Source organism: Papio anubis, chromosome 5, assembly GCF_008728515.1.
Source record: "Papio anubis isolate 15944 chromosome 5, Panubis1.0, whole genome shotgun sequence".
Classification (NCBI taxonomy): Eukaryota; Metazoa; Chordata; class Mammalia; order Primates; family Cercopithecidae; genus Papio; species Papio anubis.
Genome location: NC_044980.1, coordinates 78,690,797 through 78,711,794, shown reverse-complemented (window position 1 = coordinate 78,711,794; position 20,998 = coordinate 78,690,797). Strand labels below are relative to the sequence as shown.

Sequence of the window (20,998 nt, the reverse complement as noted above, 5' to 3'; positions counted from 1 at the left end):
AAACTATACCCTACAACAAATGGAATTAACAGGTATTTACAGAACTTTCTACTCAACAACTGCAGCATATAAATTTTATTCATCAGTATATGGACCATTTTCCAAGAGACACAATATGATAGGTCACAAATTAAATGTCAAAAATTTAAGAAAATTAAAATTGTAGCAAGTACTCTCTCAGACCACAGTAAAATAAAATTGGAAATCAATTTTCCAAAAGGAACAGTCAAAACCATGAAAATAAATGGCAATTAAATAACCTGCTCTTGAATGATCTTTGGGTCAACAGTGAAATCAAGATGGAAATCAAAATATTCTTTAAACTGAATGGTAGCAGTGACACAACCTATTAAAACCTCTGGGATACAGCAAAAGCTATGCTAAGAGGAAAGATTATAGCATTAAATGCCTACATCAAAAAGTCTGAAAGAACATGAATAGACAATCTAAAGTCACACCTCAAAGAACTAGAGAAGCAAGAACAAACCAAACCCAAATAATTAATTATTATTATTTAGTAATTATCATAAAATAATGTAATATTATTGTTGTTTTGAGGTTAATACATTTTTCCTACCTGAGTTCTATCAGGATAAAACTTTTTCCAGTCTAGATAATTTTATATATATAGTGTATGTTTATTCATACCTCACTTGTGTTTTCTTCAATCCAGATCTATAGTGAGTTCCTTCTCCAAAATAAGTAATGATGTTAGAAATCAGTTAAGAATTGAGGTCAGCAGACATTTTTCATGCTGTCTCACTGATAAAGTTTAAGAAATGAATTATGAGAAAATCCAAAGATGACTTATTGATTTGCTATTCTAATTAAGTTAGAGCTCTTAATTTCACTAAAAACTAAACTGAGGCCATATTGAAAGGTTGAGTATTTTATGTTCTTTTTGATTACATATGCTATCTGCAAATGTGCATATTACTTTTAATATATTGTTTTTACCGAATAGATACCTGTGTAAACGTCTATAGCCATAAATATATATTGTATATTTTCAAATATCAGGTAATTGAGAGACATCAATTACTATGTGTGCATGACAGAAACAACAGATACAACAACCTTCGCCTCTCTTTGAGCACATTCAGGTATTTTAATGCAAAACTTCAGTCACTATTTTCAGAACCTGTTGTTCTCTACTATTTTCTTAGATTTACAGTGGGCTGAAAGCTTTTGCTCCTGTAGCTCTTTGTCAGATTGGTCTATCAGCTGCTGCTCTTTCCCATTTGTCTACAGCTCTGCTTCAGTGCATTTATAAAACATTTTCTTTCTTTCCCCTGCTTTTGATTCACCTACTTTGGTCTTGGATGAAAAATGATCCATTTATGATCCTGTGGTTATAGCATTTGTTTTCTATAAACATTCACAATTATATTTCTAACATACCTTGTATTGTAGATATTCTTGCATATATCTCATGTGTCATAAATTTATTGAGCTTATTGGTGGTATTGCCCCTCGAATACCAGCTCAGCAACAGTAGAATTAGGCACCTGAGGACTCTGTTCCAAGCCCTAGCTCCTGGACAACTTTTCTAATACATATATATTTCTCTTTCATCAGGAGACTGACCACAGAGAATATTTAACTTGGCATTTAGCACATACACCAATAAAGTTCAATAAACATTTGTCAATTAAGAGATAGTCTATTTCTTCATCCTCATTGGCTTTCAAATGGATGTATACAGATACAATGAAGAAATCTGGTGTAGGGCCAGAGACAAAAGCTGGATAATCTATAGACACGCTCATAATTTTAGTGGGAAACATGGATTCCATACCCAGAAATCACATGAGAGGCTCTAATTTGAAGAGTGGCTATTAATAAAGAAAAGTAGTTGATCATAATCGTATTTGCAGATGAAAGGACCCAATAAACAACAAGGTTTACAAAAATAAGCATTGAAAATTTAAAATAAATGTCTTAAATATCACAAATAATGAGTCAGGAACATAAAAACAAGGTGAAAAGGAGCTTAATGAACAGATTAGTGGAATGACAGAAATTGGGACTTATAAAAAAGACAAACTAGGGAGTAATATGGCCAAATAGAAGCTTCGAGTGATGGTCACCCCTGCAGGACAACCAAACTGAGCAAATATCCACACACAAAAAAAGACCTTCATCAGAACCAAAAATCAAGTAATTGATTATAGTACCTGGTTTTAACATCATATTAAGGAAAGAGACACTGAGGAGGGTCGGAAAGAAAGTCTTGAAACACCTACACTACCCCTGGCCCATCCCTGCCAGCAGCAGTCACATGGCATGGAGAGAGAGAGAACCTGAGCCTTTGCATTGGAATCCAGTGCCACCCTGTCACAGAGGAAAGCAACATATAGTAGAACTCAGCCAGCACACAAGGAGGGAGCATTTAGACAAGCACTAGCAAGAGGCTAATTCTCCAACACAACAGTTAGAACCTGAATTCCAGCAAGTCCCTTTACCACAAGCTGAAGTGTTCTGGAGTGCTAAATAAGTTTGAAACATACTCTCAGCTACAAGGACTGCAGTTTCTGGGCAAGTCCTGGTGCTGTGCTGGGCTAAAAAACGAGAGGACTTGCAGCAAATGTAACCTAGTAACATACCACTTGGGGCAGCCAAGGGAATGCTTGCATCACCCCTCCCCCAACCCCGGGCAGTGCAGCTTACAGCTCTAGGAGGGAGACATCTTCCCTCTGCTTGAGGAGAGGAGACGGGAGAATAAAGAGGACATGGACTTGCACCTTGAATACCAGCTCAGCAACAGTAGAATTAGGCACCTGAGCCAGAAGGGAACTTGCCGCCTTGAAGGAATTACCTGCTGACTAAAGAGCCCTTGGGCCCTGAATCATCAGCAGTAGTAGCCAGGCAGTACTTACCATGGTCCTTACTCAGAGATGTTCTGGCTTCGGGTATGCACATTCCTAGCTGTGGTAGCTATGCAGAGGACCTGTTCTGCCTGAGAAAAGGAGAGAGAAGGGTAAAGGAAATTTAGTCTTGCACAGGTGCAGTGGCATAGAGGACAAACCGAAATCCTAGGGTCCATGATTAAAGGTCTTGGCTCTTGAGTGACATTTCTGTACCTGTCCTGGGCCAGTGGGGAGCCCACTACTCTAAAGGGAGACACAGGATTGGCAACATTCACCACAAACTGAGAGAAGAGCCCTCTGGCCTTAAGTAAACATTGGCAGTAAACAGGCAATAATTGCTGCATGCCTGCAGTGGTGGTGACCACAGGGAGAGACGCCTCTGCTTGAGGAAAGGAGACAGAATAGTGAGAATAACTTTGTCCCATGATTTGGGTGCCAGCTCAGCTGCGGTAGAATAGAGCACAAGGTAGATTCCTAAGGTTCCTGACTCTAGGGCCTGGTTTCTGGACCTGCTTGGGGCTGGGGGAAAAGAAGGGACACATGATTGGCTTTATTTGCTACTTGCTGATTGCAGAACCCTTGGGCCTAGAGTAAACACAGCCAGCAGTCAGGAAGTGGTGACTGTAGGCCCTGAGTGAGACCCAGTGTTGTGCTGTCTGTGGGTCTGACCCAGGGCAGACCCAGTGTTGGTGGCCACAGGGGCACTTGTGTCACCTGTCCCCCAGCTCCACACAGCTCAGCACAGAGAGAGACTCAATGTGTTTCAGGGAAAGTAAGGAAAGCAAGAGTCTCTGACTGGTAATTTAGAGAATTTTACCGTATCCTACTCAAGACCACAAAGGTGGTACCACTATGAGTTTGCAAGAACCACAGCATTACTAGGCTTGATGTGCCTCCTAAAGCTGATACAGTTTCAGTGACCAAGATTCAGATCACAACACCAAAGTCCCTTTGAATACATGGAAAGCCTTCCAAAGAAGGGTAGGTACAAACAAGCCCAGGCTGAGAAGACTACAATAAATACCTAACTCTTCAATGCCCAGACACTGATGAACATACACACTCATCAAGACAATCCAGGAAAACATTACCTCACCAAAGGAACTAAATAAGGCACCAAATACCAATCCTGAAGATACAGTGATATGTGACATTTCAGACAGAGAATTCAAAATAGCTGTTTTGAGGAAGTTCAACAAAATTCAAGATAACACAGAGAAGAAATTCAGAATTCTATTGGATAAATTTAACAAAAAAGATTCAAATAAATAAAATCAAGCAGAAATTATAGGACTAAAAAATGTAATTGACATACTGAAGAATGCATTAGAGTCTCTTAGAATTGATTAAGCAGAAGAAAAAAATAGTGAGCTTGAGAGAAGTTTGTTTGGACGTACACAGTCAATGGAGACAAAAGAAGAAAAGAATAAAAAAGAAAGACACCCACCTACATGAGCCAGAAAATAGGTTCAAAAGCGCAAACATAAGAGTTATTGGTCTTTAAGAGGAGGTAAAGAGAGAGAGAGATATCTGGGTAGAAAGTTTATTCAAATGGATAATCACGGAGAACTTCCCCAACCTAGGGAAATATATCAATATTTGAGTACAAGATTATAGAATAACAAGTAGAGTAAACCAAATAAGACTACTTCAAAACATTTAATAATCAAACACCCAAACTTCAAGGATAAAGAAAGAATCCCACAATCGGCAAGAGAAAAGAAACAAATAATGTTCAAGAGAGCTCCAGTACATCTGGCCGCAGACTTTTCAGTGGAAACCTTAAAGGCTAGAAGAAAGTGGTATGACATATTTAAAATCTGATGAAAAAAAAATAAAACTCTTATCCGATCCTACAATAGTATATCCAGCGAAAAAAGCCTTCAAACATGAAGGAGCAATAAAGACTTTCCCAAGCAAACAAAAGCTAAGGGATTTCATCAATACTAGAATTGTCCTACAAGAAATACTAAACAAATTCTTCAATTTGAATAAAAAGGACATTAATGAACAGATACACAAAAACCAGAAAGCAACAAATTAAAACATACTACCAAATTACCTTCACTAAAAAGAATACAGGAAGAAAGGAAAGAAGGAAGAAAAGATCACAAAACAACTAGAAAACAAATAACAAAATGGCAGGAACAAGTCCTTACTTGTCAATAATAAAATTGAAAGTAAATGGATTAAATTTTCATTTAAAAGACATAGAATGGCGTAATGGATTAAAAAACAAACAAACAAACAAAAAAACAAGACTCATTAGCCTGTTGCCTATAAGGAACACACTTCACCTATAAAGATACACATAGACTGAATTAAAGGGATGGAGAAAGATATTCCACGAGAATGAAAATGGACAAAGAGCAGAAGTAATTATATCAGACAAAATAGATTTCAAGACAAATCTAAAAGAAGAGACAAAGAGGTCACTATATAATGATAAAGGGGTCAATTCAGAAAGAGGATGTAACAATTTCAAATATATATGCACCCAACACTGGAGCATCCAGATATATAAAGTAAATATTATTACAGCTAAAGAGAGAGATGGGTCACAACAAAATACTAGCTGAAGTCTTCAATATCCCACTTTCAGCCTTTGGCAGATCTTCCAGACAGAAACTCAACAAAGAAACATTGTACTTAATTGGCACTATAGACCAAATAGATCTAATAGATCCTTATGGAACATTTAATCCAATGGCTGCAGAACACACATTCTTTTCCTTAACACAAGGATGATTTATGAGGATATACATTATGTTAGGGCACATGGTAAAAAAATTAAGTTGGAAGAATATCAAATATCTTCTCTCGTTACAATGAAATAAAACTAGAAATCAATAACGAGATAAATTTTAAAAACTATACAAATACATGGAAATTATACAATATACTCCTGAATGTACAGTGGGTCAATGAAGAAATTGAGAAGGAAATTTTTAAAAATTCATGAAGCAAATGAAAATGGAAACACAACATTCCAAAACATACGATATATAGCAATCAAGGAAAGATTATATCAGTGTCTATATCAAAAAGGTACAAAAATTTAAAAAAAAAAAAAATCTAACAATGTATCTTAAAGAACTAGAAAATCAAGAGCAAACCAAATCCAAAGTTAGTAGAATAAATGAAATAATAAGGATCAGATCAGAAATAAATGAAAATTAAACAAAAAAGTAATGAAAATGAAAATAAATAGATTTTCTGAAAAACAAACAAGTGAGAAACCTTTAGCCTGGCTAAAGAAAAAAAGAGAAAAGGTCCACATAAATAAAACCAGAGATGAAAAAGTAAGCATTACAATAGATACCATAGAAAGTTAATGAATTATTAATAGCTGCTAAAAGCAAATATATGCCAATAAATTGAAAAAAATAGAAGAAATAGATAAATTTCTAGACACAACCTAACAAGATTTAACTGTGAAGAAATATAAAATCTGAGCAGATTAATAACAAGTAATGAGATCAAATCTATAATAAAGTCTCCCAGTTAAAAAAAAAACAAAAAAACAAAAAAGAAAGAAAGAAAAAAGCCAGGTTCCAATGCCTTCATTGCTGACTTTACCAAGCATTTAAAGAACTAACATAAGTCTTACTCAAACTATTCTGAAAAATGTAGAAGGAGGAAATGCTTTCAAACTCATTCTACAAGGTCAGTATTACCCTTATATTAAGACCACACAAAGACACATCAGGTCAATATTTCTGATGAATATCAATGCAAAAATCCTCAACAAAATACAGGCAAATCGAATTCAACAACACATTAAAAAGTTCATTCATCATGAACAAGAGGGATTTACCTCAGAAATGCAAAGATATTTTAACATCAATGTAATACATCATATCAATAAAATGAAGAATAAAACCATATGATCATTTTAATTGATGCTGGGAAAGCATTTGATAAAATTAAGCATCATTTTTATGAAAAAAAGAAAACCTTCACAAAACTCAGTATGGAAAAAATATACCTCAACACAATAAGAGTCATATACAGCACACCCACAGCAAGTATCATACTGAATGGGAAATAATTAAAAGCCTGTCATCTATAATCTGGAATGTGACAAGGATGTCCGCTTTCTACCTTGTTATTCAACATAGTTCTGGAGATCCTAGCTAAAGCTATCAGACAAGAAAAAGAAATAGAGGGCATCCAAATTGGAAAGAAATAAGTCAAATCATCCTTGTTTGCAGATGATATGATCTTATATTTGAAAAAACCTAAAAACTTCACCAAAAAAACTGTTAGAATTGATGAACAAATTAAGTAAGTTACAGGATACAAAACAAACAGAAAAATAAGTAGCATTTCTATTAACCAACACTGAACAATCTAAAAACGAAGTCAAGAAAGCAATCCAATTTACCAAAGATACAAATAAAATATCTAGAAATAAACTTAACCAAAGAAGGTGAGGATCTCCACAATAAAAACTATAAAACATTGATGCAAGAAATTGAGGAAGACACCAAAAAATGGAAATATATTCCGTATTCATGGATTGGAAGAATCAATATTGTTAAAATGTCCATACCACCCAAATCAATATACAATTCAATGCAATCCCTTTTAAAATACCAATGACATTCTTCTCAGAAATAGAAAAAGTAATCCTCAAATTTATATGGAACCACAAAAGACACAGAATAGACTAAGTTATCCTGAGCAATTAGAACAAAAATGAAAGAATCTTGTTGCCTTATTTTAAATTATACTATGGAGCTATGGCAACCAAAACAGCATTATACTGGCATAAAAACAGACACATAGACCAATGGAATGGAATAGAGAACCCAGAAATAAATTCATACATCTATACTCAACTAATTTTTGATAGGGTTGTCAACAACATACTTTCTAGAAAGGACAATCTTTCCAATAAATGGTGGTGAGAAACTTGATATCCATATGCAGAAGAATGAATCTAGACCCCTATCTCTTGTCATATACAAAAATCAAATCAAACTAGATTAAAGTCTTAAATCAAATACCTCAATCTATGAAACTATTAAAAGCAAACATTTGGAAAACTCTTGAGAACATTGGACTGGGCAAAGGTTTGCTGAGTATATTACCTTATATATACCACCAGCACAGACAATCAAAGCAAAAATGGACAAATGGGATTATATCAAGTTAAAAGCCTCTGCAAAGCAAAGGAAACAATCAACAAAGTGAAGAGACAACCCACAGAATGGAAGAAAACATTTGCAAATTATGCATCTGACAAGGGATTAATAACTAGAATATATAAGAAACTCAACTCAACAGAAAAATAATCTATTAATCTGAATTTAAAATGGGAAAAATATCTCAATAGATATTTTTAAAATTAAGTCATACAAGAGGCAAATAGGTATATGAAAAGATGCTCAATATCATTGATTATCACAGACAGTCAGATAAAAACTGCAATGAGATATGATCTTTCTCTAGGTAAAATAACTTTTATCCAAAAGTCAGGTAATAACAAATGCTGGTAAGGATGTGAAGAAAAGTGAAACTTTGTACACTGTTTAGGGGAATGTACATTAGTACAGTCCCTGTGGAGAACATCTTGGAGATTTCTCAAACAGTTAAAAATAGAAGTACCATATGATCTGGAAATCCCACTGCTAGGTATATACCCAAAAGAAAGAAAATCAGGATAGTGAAGAGATATTTGTACTCCCATGTTTATTTCAGCATTAACAGTATCCAAGATTTGAAAGCAACCGAAGTGTCCATCAACAGATAAATGATAAAGAAAATATGGTACATATATAGCACGGAGTACTATTCAACCATAAAAAGAATGAGATTCTGTCAGTTGCAACAACATGGATGAAACTAGAGATCATCATGTTAAGTGAAATAAACCAAGCACAGAAAGAGAAACTCTGCATGTTCTCATTTGTGGTAGCCAAAAAATTAAAACAAAAATCGATCTCATGGAGATAGAGTGCAGAATGATGGTTACCACAGACTGTGAAGGGTAGTGGCCGGGGGAGGTGGGAGATAAAATGGGGATGGTTAATGCATACAAAAATGTAGTTAGTTACATAGAATGAATAAGACACAGTATTTGATAGCACAACAGGGTGACTACAGTCAACAATAATTTATTGTACATTTTAAAATAACTGAAAGAGTATCACTGGATTGTTTGTAACACAAAGAAAAGATAAATACTTGAGTGATGGATACTTCATTTACTCTAACGTGGTTATTATGCATTGTATGCCTGTATCAAAATATCTCATTGTACCTCATAAATATGTACACTTACTATGTACCCAGCAAAATTTAAAAAAAGAACAACTAGAATACTTCTTTTAATTTTCAAACTTTTAGATTTTTCTTTTTAAAGTTAGAAGCATTTTATTTCATAGCATTTTTAGGTCAAAATATTGACGTTGGTAATTGATATCTACAGAATATATTTAAAAAAAACAGAAAAGTACCTTTGTTATACAGATAAAGAAGCATAAGAAAAAACTTTACATTAAATTTGGTAAAATTAAAATTATGTAAAGTCAACATATAACTTTAAAAAATCAACCATGACTTGGGAAAAGTAGATTTTTTATTATAAATAAATTATAAATATTATCAGAGATATAAACAGAATATCTACAAATAATAAAAATGATAAGATTCTAAATTGGGGCAAAAATTTTGATCTGGCAAATGTCAGTATCAGAAATTTAAATGATCAGTAAGCTAATAAAATGTAAAGAAAATGAAATTCATTAATTTGAATTGTCTAGGTTAAAAAATCCCAAATTGTGTTTTCAAGTTGTAAACAAATTTTGTTTGACGACTATCTGTCATCAAATATATGTTGAGAGGATCACAAAACTCCAATTTAGAAAACCTAGACCTAAAGTAATGTATTCTGTCTATAACATGAAAAAAGAATAAATGATTCTTTGATCATTTGTATAATTTAGAAAATAATTTTAAATATTAAAACTATTGGAAAAATAAGATGTATTATTTTAAGTCAATAACATTGACTTTATTTTCTCCTACTAAATATACTACTTCCCTTTTTAGCTCCTCGGCAATCTATCTCTTATTTTTTCTTCAAACACAAACTTTTCCAAAGAATTGTCTGTATTTGCACTTTCTATCCCCTTCTTACCACTCACTACTCAGGTTTTCTCTCTATATTGAAAAAAAATCCCTATTGCTACAATAAGGACAATCCTCATTTTTTAGCAATAACTGTTAGTAGCATTTGATTCTCCATGTAATTGTCTTTTCAAAATGTTCTTTTTTCTTGGATTCCATGATACCACACTTGAAAAATGCCACTAAAGTAGTATTCTTCCTGGTTTTGTGATAATCCTCCTTAAAACCTCATCTTCACATTTTTCTATGTGATCTACTTCATTCTCATAACTTAAATAATATCATTTTTGCTCATAATAATAAAACTTTAACTTCTAGCTTCATAATCTCATCATAGAGCTTCTAAAAAAATCTATAACATAAATACATACTGACTTTTTCTGACACATTGTGCTTGACATCACATTTACTTCTCAGTTAAGTTTCAAACAACTTTTTGAAGTAATTCTCATTATTTCACTCCTTCCTTCCTTCCTTCCTTTCTTTCTTTCTTTCTTTCTTTCTTTCTTTCTTTCTTTCTTTCTTTCTTTCTTTCTTTCTTTCTTTCTTTCTTTCTGTCTGTCTGTCTGTCTGTCTGTCTGTATAAAAGTGCTACAAGGTGGCTACAGCTAGAGCCTGACTGGATTCTTTGACCTGGAGACTCTGGTGTTGATCTTTACAATACAGGCACTTAATTCCTGATAGGGAGACTTAGTGAATATGGTCTCCTTCCATGGGTTGGATGGTGAGATAACTCTAGGTCTTGGAGATGTCATCAAAGGTGGCCTTGATGGAGTTGTCCATGGTGACCAGTGCAGCTCCTGGCCAAGATGTAGCGGTCAACCATACAGATTATCATCAGCAGCTTCTGGGTATAGACCTTAGATGATACTAATTCCCCTGGAGGCAAAGAAGGTGTCCACCAGTGAAGCACAACAGCAGCTGGTCAGCTAGCAAGAAAGTGGAGGTGGGGAGTGGGTTTGCTGTTCTTGTTCCCCCAGTAATAACCTTGTCACAGGGGGATAATGGAGGCCCTAGGCAGGAAAATGGCTTTATGGAGAGAGGTGGCTACCTCCATGGATCACTGAACACACAGGTCAGTGTGGCCATTGTAGTCTCTAATGGCAACAAATGCCTTGAACCTGGTGTACTGGCCAATGAGGATCTACTTTTGTAGGATATAATCTTTAAAACCTCATCCTTAAGGGATGCCACCAGAAAAGAGTCAATGACCTCAGACTTCTTGATGGGCAGAGAGAAGAGATAGATCACCTCCAAAGACTTGCTCTTCATGTCCTGGACCAGGAAGCCCAACATGGTGACAGGAGCCACTCCTTGTTCTTGGCAATGCCTCTACCCGGGCTAGACCACCACCATCATCTTAGCCCCAGAGTCCAGTAAAAGCCTCAGTAGAAATCTCTCCAGTCTCTGATTCTAAGGCCTCTGCCAGCATCATTTAGTGTTTGATGTTTTCTCAGATAGGATGCTACAGTATTTGTTTTTAAAAGGAGAAAGCAGCAGTACAGGAAAATTATGGAAATTAACTCAGAAAGCAGCTAGAAAAGAGCTGACCTCTGATTAAACACAGAAAGTCTGAATCTAAAGCCCTGTTCTTTAACTCATCTTCTAGATTTCATTAAAATGTATACATACTGCTCACTTCAACATACACGACTCATGATTCTGTACTCAAAAGTAAAAGATCCACATGTATGCTATTTCCTCCTCCTCCTCAAACTTTAAAACTTTTTTCCATTATATATATTTTTTCTGGTAAAGGGCACCATAATCTATCCAAAAGCCCAAAGCCTCAAACCTGGGGATGTATTAGACTCTCTTTCTCTCTCAGTTCATTTACAGTAATAGTAAATCTTTTTAACCTAACAATCTATAAGTCTCTCAAATCTGAGCCCTTTTCACATTTTATGCTATGTCAGAAAAAATCACTTTTTAACATTTCTGGATGAGCTTCCCAAATGTTCTACCTCTCTCTATTTTATTCTCCAACTCCATCTTATCATACATATATCAACAATAACAGCCAGAGTGCTAACTTTAAATTTTTTAATTGGAATGTATATTTCCATACCTAAAATAATTCCATGATGCTCTCTTACCTTTAGGATAAAATCCAAAATTTAACATAGAAATTGCAAAGCTTTTCTCTGCCTGCTTCTTTAGTTTCACCCTCAGCACTAATCCTCTTGCCTTCAGAGTTGTTATTGTGATTAATCTTGCCAGCATGAGATCCTTGATTTTGTCTCTGGTTTTGAATGTTCTTCTTCTAGAAACGGTCTTACTTCCTTCTTTCATCTGCTAATTTCTATTTTGCATTCAGATTTTAGTGTATCCTTCAGTTGTGGAATTACATGAAATCCCACAACTATCTGTTTCTAAAATATTTGATTCTCTGATACTATGTCTGCTTTACTCAGAGTTGGAGCCCCAATGCCTGACATGATGTGTGTGAAATAGTTAACAATGCTTATATAAGTGAATGTCTACATTGTTTATAGATTTTCTTTTCTCTTTATTTTGTTTTGTTGATATTTTCAAGCTTAGTGTAATAAGGGCATTTGCATACTGGGCTTTTGGATCCTAAACCAAAAAACAACATCTTCATCTTTTCAGTGCCTGATTTTTTTTCTCTTGGAAACCAAGATCATTATAGTTAAATCATCCTTGTAGAAAGGTGCAATTGTAGTCAGCCCTAGCTCATAACATTTATTCTTCTCATTTACATACTTTGGAGTAGAATCAGGAGATATTTGCTTTGTAATAAAATGTGTAAAATTCACTAACCCAAAGTGCAACTATATTTTATTAATATAGAAAGTCTATTTGAGTATTAAGAGCCTGAATATGTTTTTGCCTCCTGAAATTCTTCTGAATTATCACTTAGAATATCAATTAACAAATGATAAATTATGCAACCTCTTGAAATGCCAGCAAATAAATATTAGAAAATGTTGTAAAGGGGATTATATTTTTTTTCTTTCACCAAATACAGAGATGTGATTAACCAAAACTGGAGTGTAAGAGCATATGATTAGGTCATGGTGAGGCATTTTTATTCTTTGACTTTTGTATTGTTTTATATTATTGCTGCCAACTGAAAAGGTGTCAGGTGCATGTACTTTTAATGGTTACAGAATTATCCAAATCAACAGTTACTATTCCATATCTATGACAATCAGACAAATATATAACATTAATAAATGTTTAAAAATACAAAACGTTGATTTCAGAAGTTTACATATTCTGATATACTAATGGAATTTTAAAATGAAATAAAGAATATATACTTTCTCCCTTAAAGGCTATTTCTTTTAATATCATAACATTGTAGTTATGCAATATAAATAAATAAAGTTTATGCTAATAAAAAACAGTTTATTTTTCACCAAAAGAACATAAAAAAATTCTCAAAGACTTCTTTTACTTTGGGTAAAGACACACATTTCCAGAGCTAATAAATCTGACAGTTTCACAAAGACAACAGCACTCACTGTTTAAGACAAGTATTCAAAGTGTTTTTAAAACATGGCATTATATGTGGTAACCAACAACTAATAATAACTTAAAGAAAGAAAGATAAATCTAATATTCCTTTGTTAGTAGTGCAAATATTCTGAATTGCTGTATTCAGGCAAATATTTTCACAGTCTTCCCTGCTTTACTATTATATTTTAATCCTGCTTTTTAATCTTATATCAAATTGTATGATGCTTTGCAGCAGGTATCTTCACTGTCTTTTTACTGCTTTATAAATAATCAATATTTAGGAAATGATTAATTAGATTAATGAACACATTATTGTTCTTCATGACTAGTGACAAATGTATATTTGTATATACTCCTTTAGAAATTCTAAAGTTTATATTTTTAGTTGAGAAAGCAGATTAATAAGCTATATTCTAATTAAGACTGCTTTTATTTACATAAATGTATTATTTAATGAATATACCAGCATATATTAACTTCTGTGGACTTGAAAGCAGATTATTTTTTTTAATGGAAACAGTTTCCAGATGAATTTCACAGCAAAATAACCTTGACTCCATAGGAGGATATATTAACTCTGTGCATTTTAGCGTACATTCTGCCAATGCTATTCTCAGTATAGGTATGTGTTAGTCAGCTTGGGCTTCCATAAAAAAATTTAAAAAAAGATGAAGTAGTTTAAAAAACAATAATTTATTTTCTCAAAATTTTAGCAGCTAGATGTTTGAGACAAAAGAGTCAATAAATTGAGTTTCTGTGAGGGTTCTGTCCTTGGCTTATAGATGGCCTCCTTCTCACTGTGTCCTCACATGGACACTTCTTTGTAAATATGTGGACAGATAGAGATCTCTGGTGTCTCTTCTTATTATTAATGGGATAACAGTCCTATTAGATTAAGGCCCTACCCTTGTCAATTTATTTAACCTTTATAACTTCTGTATAGATCCTGTCTTTGAATACAATCACACTGAGAAGTGGAGCTTCAAGATATGAATTTTAAGGGAATATAGTTCATTCCATAACAAGATACTTGATTGATGCAGATCCAAAGGATATTTCTCAGCTTTTCAGGCCTGAAGAGAATTTTAAAACCTTGCTTTAAAAGTTATCAGTGAGCAGTTTTTAAAAAGTAGGAGAAGAAGAGAAAATATTGATATATGTCGTGCTGAAATTTAGTATTTAAATCAAATAATACACATAAACTTATGTATTTAGATATCATTATAAATTAAAATAATTTTGTAGTTATTTATTTAAATAAAAGCTCAATTCTTCCCAACTTTTTCTAATACATCTTGAGAATCACTTTTTCTCACCATAATCACTAGGGAAACACCAGGAAAGATTAATCTTCAGCTTTAGTAGATATTAGTTTAGAATATTAGGCATCTAAATGATGACTTTATTGATATATTCCACTCAAATTATTGCAGTTCATGTGCGAAGTTGAAATCTTCTTCACTTTGTCCCCAGTGTGTAAGTCTACTCATGGATCTCCTAAAGAAATCATTTCTGAGTTAACATAGGGGATTACAATGTGAACAGAATATAATTTTATTTAGTTTCTTGACTACTATAGTTTGTTATATTTAAATATGTGTAATTAATTAATGTGAATACACACTAAACCTCAAAAGACACTTATTGTTTCTTAAAATGCTAATAAATTATTTTAAATTAAATATCTAACCCCAGATAAATTGAATTTCATAAGAAACAGAATTTGATCTAATGACCGCAAACTGTCTTTGTTGATGCACAGACTGGCACTGAAAATACCTTTACTTTGTAAAGTTGAACACATTGCTTAATTGGTCATGTTTTTCCATCTTTAAATTGTGTGCAATAATATTCATGCCATATGTCTGTTATGAGGACACACTGAATAATGAATGCATTCTGTCTTTCACAGTGCAGGACAAGGTTGCAGTTGCAGAGTACATTCTGGTAGACATTGTTTAGTTTGTTTATTTTAGAGATTACATTCTATTAATAAAAGTAAGAAATATTTTCATTAAAATATAGTTGTTCAAAATGTACACAATTGACAATCTAATATATAAGTGTCATTTACAATATATACTACTCACTCATATTCTGAACAGTAGAACGTAAGTGTTTCAATAATCTTCAGAGGCCAAAGGAAAGCTTTGAGAAAAGAAAGAACTAAGACTGGGGCCAAATGCGAAATAATCAAGGCTTTGAAAGAATAATAAACGACAAGAAAGGGACAATGAAGAGTGTACAAGCAAACAGGAAGCATGTTTTTATTGCTCTGGTTTATTTGAAATAATCATCATCAGAAATTTTCTGTGGAAGCTTGGCTATAAATAACTTTAGAAAGTGAATTAATTTCTAGATTATTGGCTTCTGTATACTCTCTTTCCTGATCAATATCTCCTGAGAGCTGATCTGTGGTCTAGGCAATGAGCAAAACTGCTTATCCTTTCACAGCTGATTTCATTTTCATTCTGAGTCTTACCATGGTATGTTCCTCTGGGGTACAAAATTCTGGAAACAACTCAATTGTTAATCAGCAGAATGAGTGAATGAACAAAGCATGGCACAGCTATTCAATGAAACACTACTCTTGGATATAAAAAGGAGCAAACTGTTGATACATGTGACATGTATAAATGTTGATATAATTATGAGAATAAAATATGCCAAACACAAAAGAGTGAATACTGTATGATTACGTATTTATGAAATTTGGGGAGATGCAAACTAACCTATAGTAACAAAAAGATTGCCTAAGGCCAGAGGTGAGATTGACTACAAAGGAGCATAAGGAAACTATAGGGATGACACAAGTGTTTTGTAATGTTTGTGATTCAGAGATGTATGTATCTAGTAAAACTCATTAAACTGTACATTTTAAAGTTTATTGGGTATAAATTAAATCTCATTAAATAATGTATTAGAAGAAGCATGCCTTTTTCAAAATTATTTTGAATTTACATGAGCTTAGCTGCAATTACTATGTTAAACCATTACCACTTGATGGCAGGAACCATATTGTACTTGTGAGAAACTTAACTCCTCTGATTTCAGAGATCAAATTTACAGCTATAACATTTATAGTCACCAAATTAAAAGAACATTGACTGACTGCTTAATTATTCCTATCCTTTGCATTGTGATCATATATTGTTTTTCTATTTTCAGTCCATTATCTTAACCTTACATTTCTGAAGGCCCTTTCATTGTTAGAATGTTTTAAAACTGTTTATAATAACTTGGGAATTTGTATGTGTGACTGTATTAATCAGTCTGAATTTGCTTTCAGAATCTTAATGTTCACTATAATATATATAAGTGTACTTTCATTATTTTCTTGGTGACTCCAGGCGCTAAATATGGTATGAATAAAAATTATAGAAATATATCTATACTCACAAACACAAACCAAGACAAATGTACACACACACACACACACACACACACACGCTTATGCATGTATACTTCTAATCATGTTCTTAGAAGGTATTTTATTTCCTCATTGTTATTCTATCAAAGCTAATTGCATTTCCTTCTTGAAAACAGGAACTAAAATTATGATTCTGAGTTGAAATGTATTAATGTAGTCTAAGTTGAAATACAATAAATGATTTCTTTTGAAGTATGTGTAGTAAAACTGGAGAAACAATACAGTGTAAGACAGTGAATATGGAAATCTTATCCCAAGGTCTTTCCATTTTAAACATTCACAACACATAAAGAAAGCGATATGTTCAAAACAATTATGAATGTAATTGTGACTATCAAAAAGTTCTCAATATCCTCCACAAATTATAAAACCATAATGTTCTGGAAGTATCTTTGACTCCTAGGATATATTCTTCTAGGGTATATGACATGTTACTTTAAAAAGAATAAATTAGCATATAGCTCCATACAGTTTAAATGAATTTATACAATTGATTTTATAAATATTTATTTGTGTCAAAAATGTGCGGTGATAAGATTTTGTACAAAGCCCTAAGAAGATAGCTACTGGGTAATTATTATTTTTAAGATTACTGGCTTGATCAAAAAAGTAACCAGCCCCTTCTAAGACAAATATAATAGCAATTCTCTAAGCCCTTTAAAATGATCTGCTAGAGGACAAACAACAAAGAGCTACTGGGAATTTATGGATTACAAAGGACACAGTTTACATACACAAAAACAGAACTAATGTCCAGGAATCAAAAAGAGCTGACTTACTGGAATAAGAGAATCACAGGAGATTAAATGATGTAACTGATTCAATTTAAACATTACATAGATGGCAACACATTTCTCCTGTACTGCAATCTACAAGAGAAAATTGGACATTCAAAAGTATGTTTCGGAATTTGCTGAATTGCATATGTATTTCATGAATAATACAAGATTTGAACAATAACAATATGTGGAACAATTACAATATGTGGAACAAAGCTTAAAAGTTTAACCTCATCTATTCTAATATCTTGAGTCAAAGAAGGGAGTCATTATCAGCAGTTTGGACTCCTGATGGTAAGTACCACACATAGACGTTTGTAAGAAATCATGCGCATATAATGTTCACTTTTATAGAATTTATAAAAATACAACTAAAAAAAGAAATAAAAATAGAATTCTGGATAATCTCTCAAAAAATCTATCAAATGTGTTAAGATTCCTGATTATATCAGTGATCACATGTAATTGGTATTTCATGACATTACTAAACATGTAAGATGTCTGAATGTATTGGCTTATACATGTATTTCGTTGGTGCAAAAGTAATTGTGGCTTTTGCCATTACTTTTAATGACAAAAACTGCAGTTAGTCTTGTACCAACCTAATAAAGCCATAACTATTAGAATGCACTGAAGTCTCGATATAAGTCTGGCTAAGATAAAAGTGAATAATACTAAGATGATATAAAAAACCTGCGAAGACAGTAACCTGTGAGGAGTACTGTTTATGTCAAAATAACAGACATACAGCAGTAATTTAAATGACAGATAATTTCAAAGTCAAAGGTATATTTATAATTTTAAAAATTTGCATTCTCTCTTTAAAATTAAGGTAAAGTTTTATTATTTAAGAAAGGTTATTTTATAAAGTAATTTCTTTGAATTATGCTTGTACATTAATAATATTCAGTTTTGTGAAGTACTATATGCATCAACTACTTGGATGTCACCATTTTGAATGCAAGTGTGCCTGATTAAGGACAGATATGGACAGGGGTTATTAAATTAAATTCCCTGGGTTATAGTTATGTTGTACTTTTCACTATGTCATTTGGAATTTATCATCTCTCTGTAATTTTCAGTTTTTTATTCTCTGAGTTATCTCACTGTCTTATGCTATTTCAAAATCACCTCTTCAGTATTTTGTTTCTTCTCCTTTGTAAAATGCTGGGAAAGAGCTTATTGTGACATATAAACATAAAGGTTAGCTTTCAAATTGGGTAGGATTAATTTTTGATAGATTCAAAACATTGTAACTCAACATTAAATCATTCTTTAAATGTGTATGCTACTTTAATTACACATATTATATAAGAATACTAAATTTGCTCCTTTTCTCAAAAATATTTAGCACAATACACTGCTTTATCACATGTGTGAGCAGAGACAAAAATACTGAGTAGTTCTTCTTTTTGATACTTTTAGTTCTAGGGTACATGTGCACAATGTGCAGGTTTGTTCCATATGTATACGTGTGCCATGTTGGTGTGCTGCACCCATTAAGTAGTCATTTACATTAGATATATCTCCTAATGCGATCCCTCCCCCCTCACCCTACCCCACGACAGACCTCGGTGTGTGATGTTCGCCTTCCTGTGTCCAAGTGTTCTCATTGTTCAATTCCCACCTATGAGTGAGAACATGTGGTGTTTGGTTTTTTGTCCTTGTGATAGTTTGCTGAGAATGATGATTTCCAGCTTCATTCACGCCCCTACAAAGGACATGAACTCATCTTTTCTTATGGCTGCATAGTATTCCATGGTGTATATGTGCCACACTTTCTTAATCCAGTCTGTCAATGATGGACATTTGGGTTGGTTCCAAGTCTTTGCTATTGTGAATAGTGCCGCAATAAACATACATGTGCATGTGTCTTTACAGCAGCATGATTTATAATCCTTTGGGTATATCCCCAGTAATGAGATGGCGGGGTCAAATGGTATTTCTAGTTCTAGATCCTTGAGGAATTGCCACACTGTCTTCCACACTGGTTGGCCAGTGATGACGAGCATTTTTGCATGTGTCTGTTTGCTGAGTAAATGTCTTCTTTTGAGAAGTGTCTGTTCATATCCTTTGCCCACTTTTTGATTGGGTTGTTTTTTTCTTGTAAATTTGTTTGGGTTCTTTGTAGATTCTGGATATTAGCAGTTTGTCAGATGAGTAGATTGCGAAAATTTTCTCCCGTTCTGTAGGTTGCCTGTTCACTCTGATGGTAATTTCTTTTGCAGTGCAGAAACTTTTTAGTTTAATTAGATCCCATTTGTCAATTTTGGCTTTTGTTGCCATTATTTCTTTTAATATAGCTCTCCCTAGTAATAGAGAAACAGCTATTAATACAGATATACACATTTTGAAAAAAGTTCAAATTTAGAGTCTGTCAATTTGTGGAAGAGGTAGTAATCGTTAGCTTTGAAACAGCATATTTATTATAAAACCTTCTAAACTTAGATTGTCTATTTTTTGAGAAATAAAATTATTATTGAGATGTTAAGCATTCAGCATATGAACTTAACAAATCCAGAAATTTATTCAAAGCATGTTAGTGTGATTTAATTTTAGAATATATATATATGTTACCTACTGGTTGGTTTTGGAAAGAACATAATATCAAGCTTTACAGACTCTGTTTCCTGGGCTTTTTTCTTACTAAATTTGAAAATAAAATTCCTTTTAGCTAAAGATCTTTGATCTGTCTAACCCGTTTTTTTTTTTTTTCTCTTAATTACAAAACTAGAAAAAAACGAAACAATTTCTTTGTTCCAAGCATTGTGTGATTATCTTTCTTCAGCATGTGCACAGACAGAACTAGGGTATACAAAGGCTGATAAATGAGCTATTCATTTGATATGGTAATAATCAGATTTATTAGAGGCCACCTACTGACTGCTCTACACTAAGATTTTGCTGAACCTTCACAGGTGACAAATAGCTGGGACTTTTCTAAAAGCTTCTATTTTCTGCATTACTTAAAACAAATGAAACATTGATGAATTTTGAATATTGAGGACCAAATGTAGGCCTCCCTACAAATAACAGCACATTACTTTGTATGGATATAATATTTATTTTAATTTAATATTAGACCTTTTGGGATGGTTGTTGCATTTTAATCAATTGCATTTCTATATGAAAATTTCACATAATAAAAAGTGGAAAGCTTTATTCAATTTTATTTTTGCTTCTATATGGACAACCATATCACTAAATAATTTCTCAACACATATTATATTCATTGGCTAATAATTGCACAAATATATATATATTTTAAATAAATCATTTTCAAGGTAGTTTTAACTTTT

The 20,998-nt window shown here is 33.1% G+C and overlaps 1 long non-coding RNA gene across 1 annotated transcript in view; it reads right to left on the bottom strand.

Moving 5' to 3' along the window:
* Window positions 1-511: 511 nt before the first annotated feature.
* The window catches only part of LOC103885225, a 52,918-nt gene continuing 32,431 nt past the window's right edge, over window positions 512-20,998 (bottom strand). The window contains exons 2-3 of the long non-coding RNA XR_004183761.1: window positions 15,581-15,638; window positions 512-2,959 (exon numbers count right to left, since the gene is read on the bottom strand). This is a non-coding gene — a long non-coding RNA (uncharacterized LOC103885225). The remainder of the gene's footprint in view (window positions 2,960-15,580; window positions 15,639-20,998) is intronic.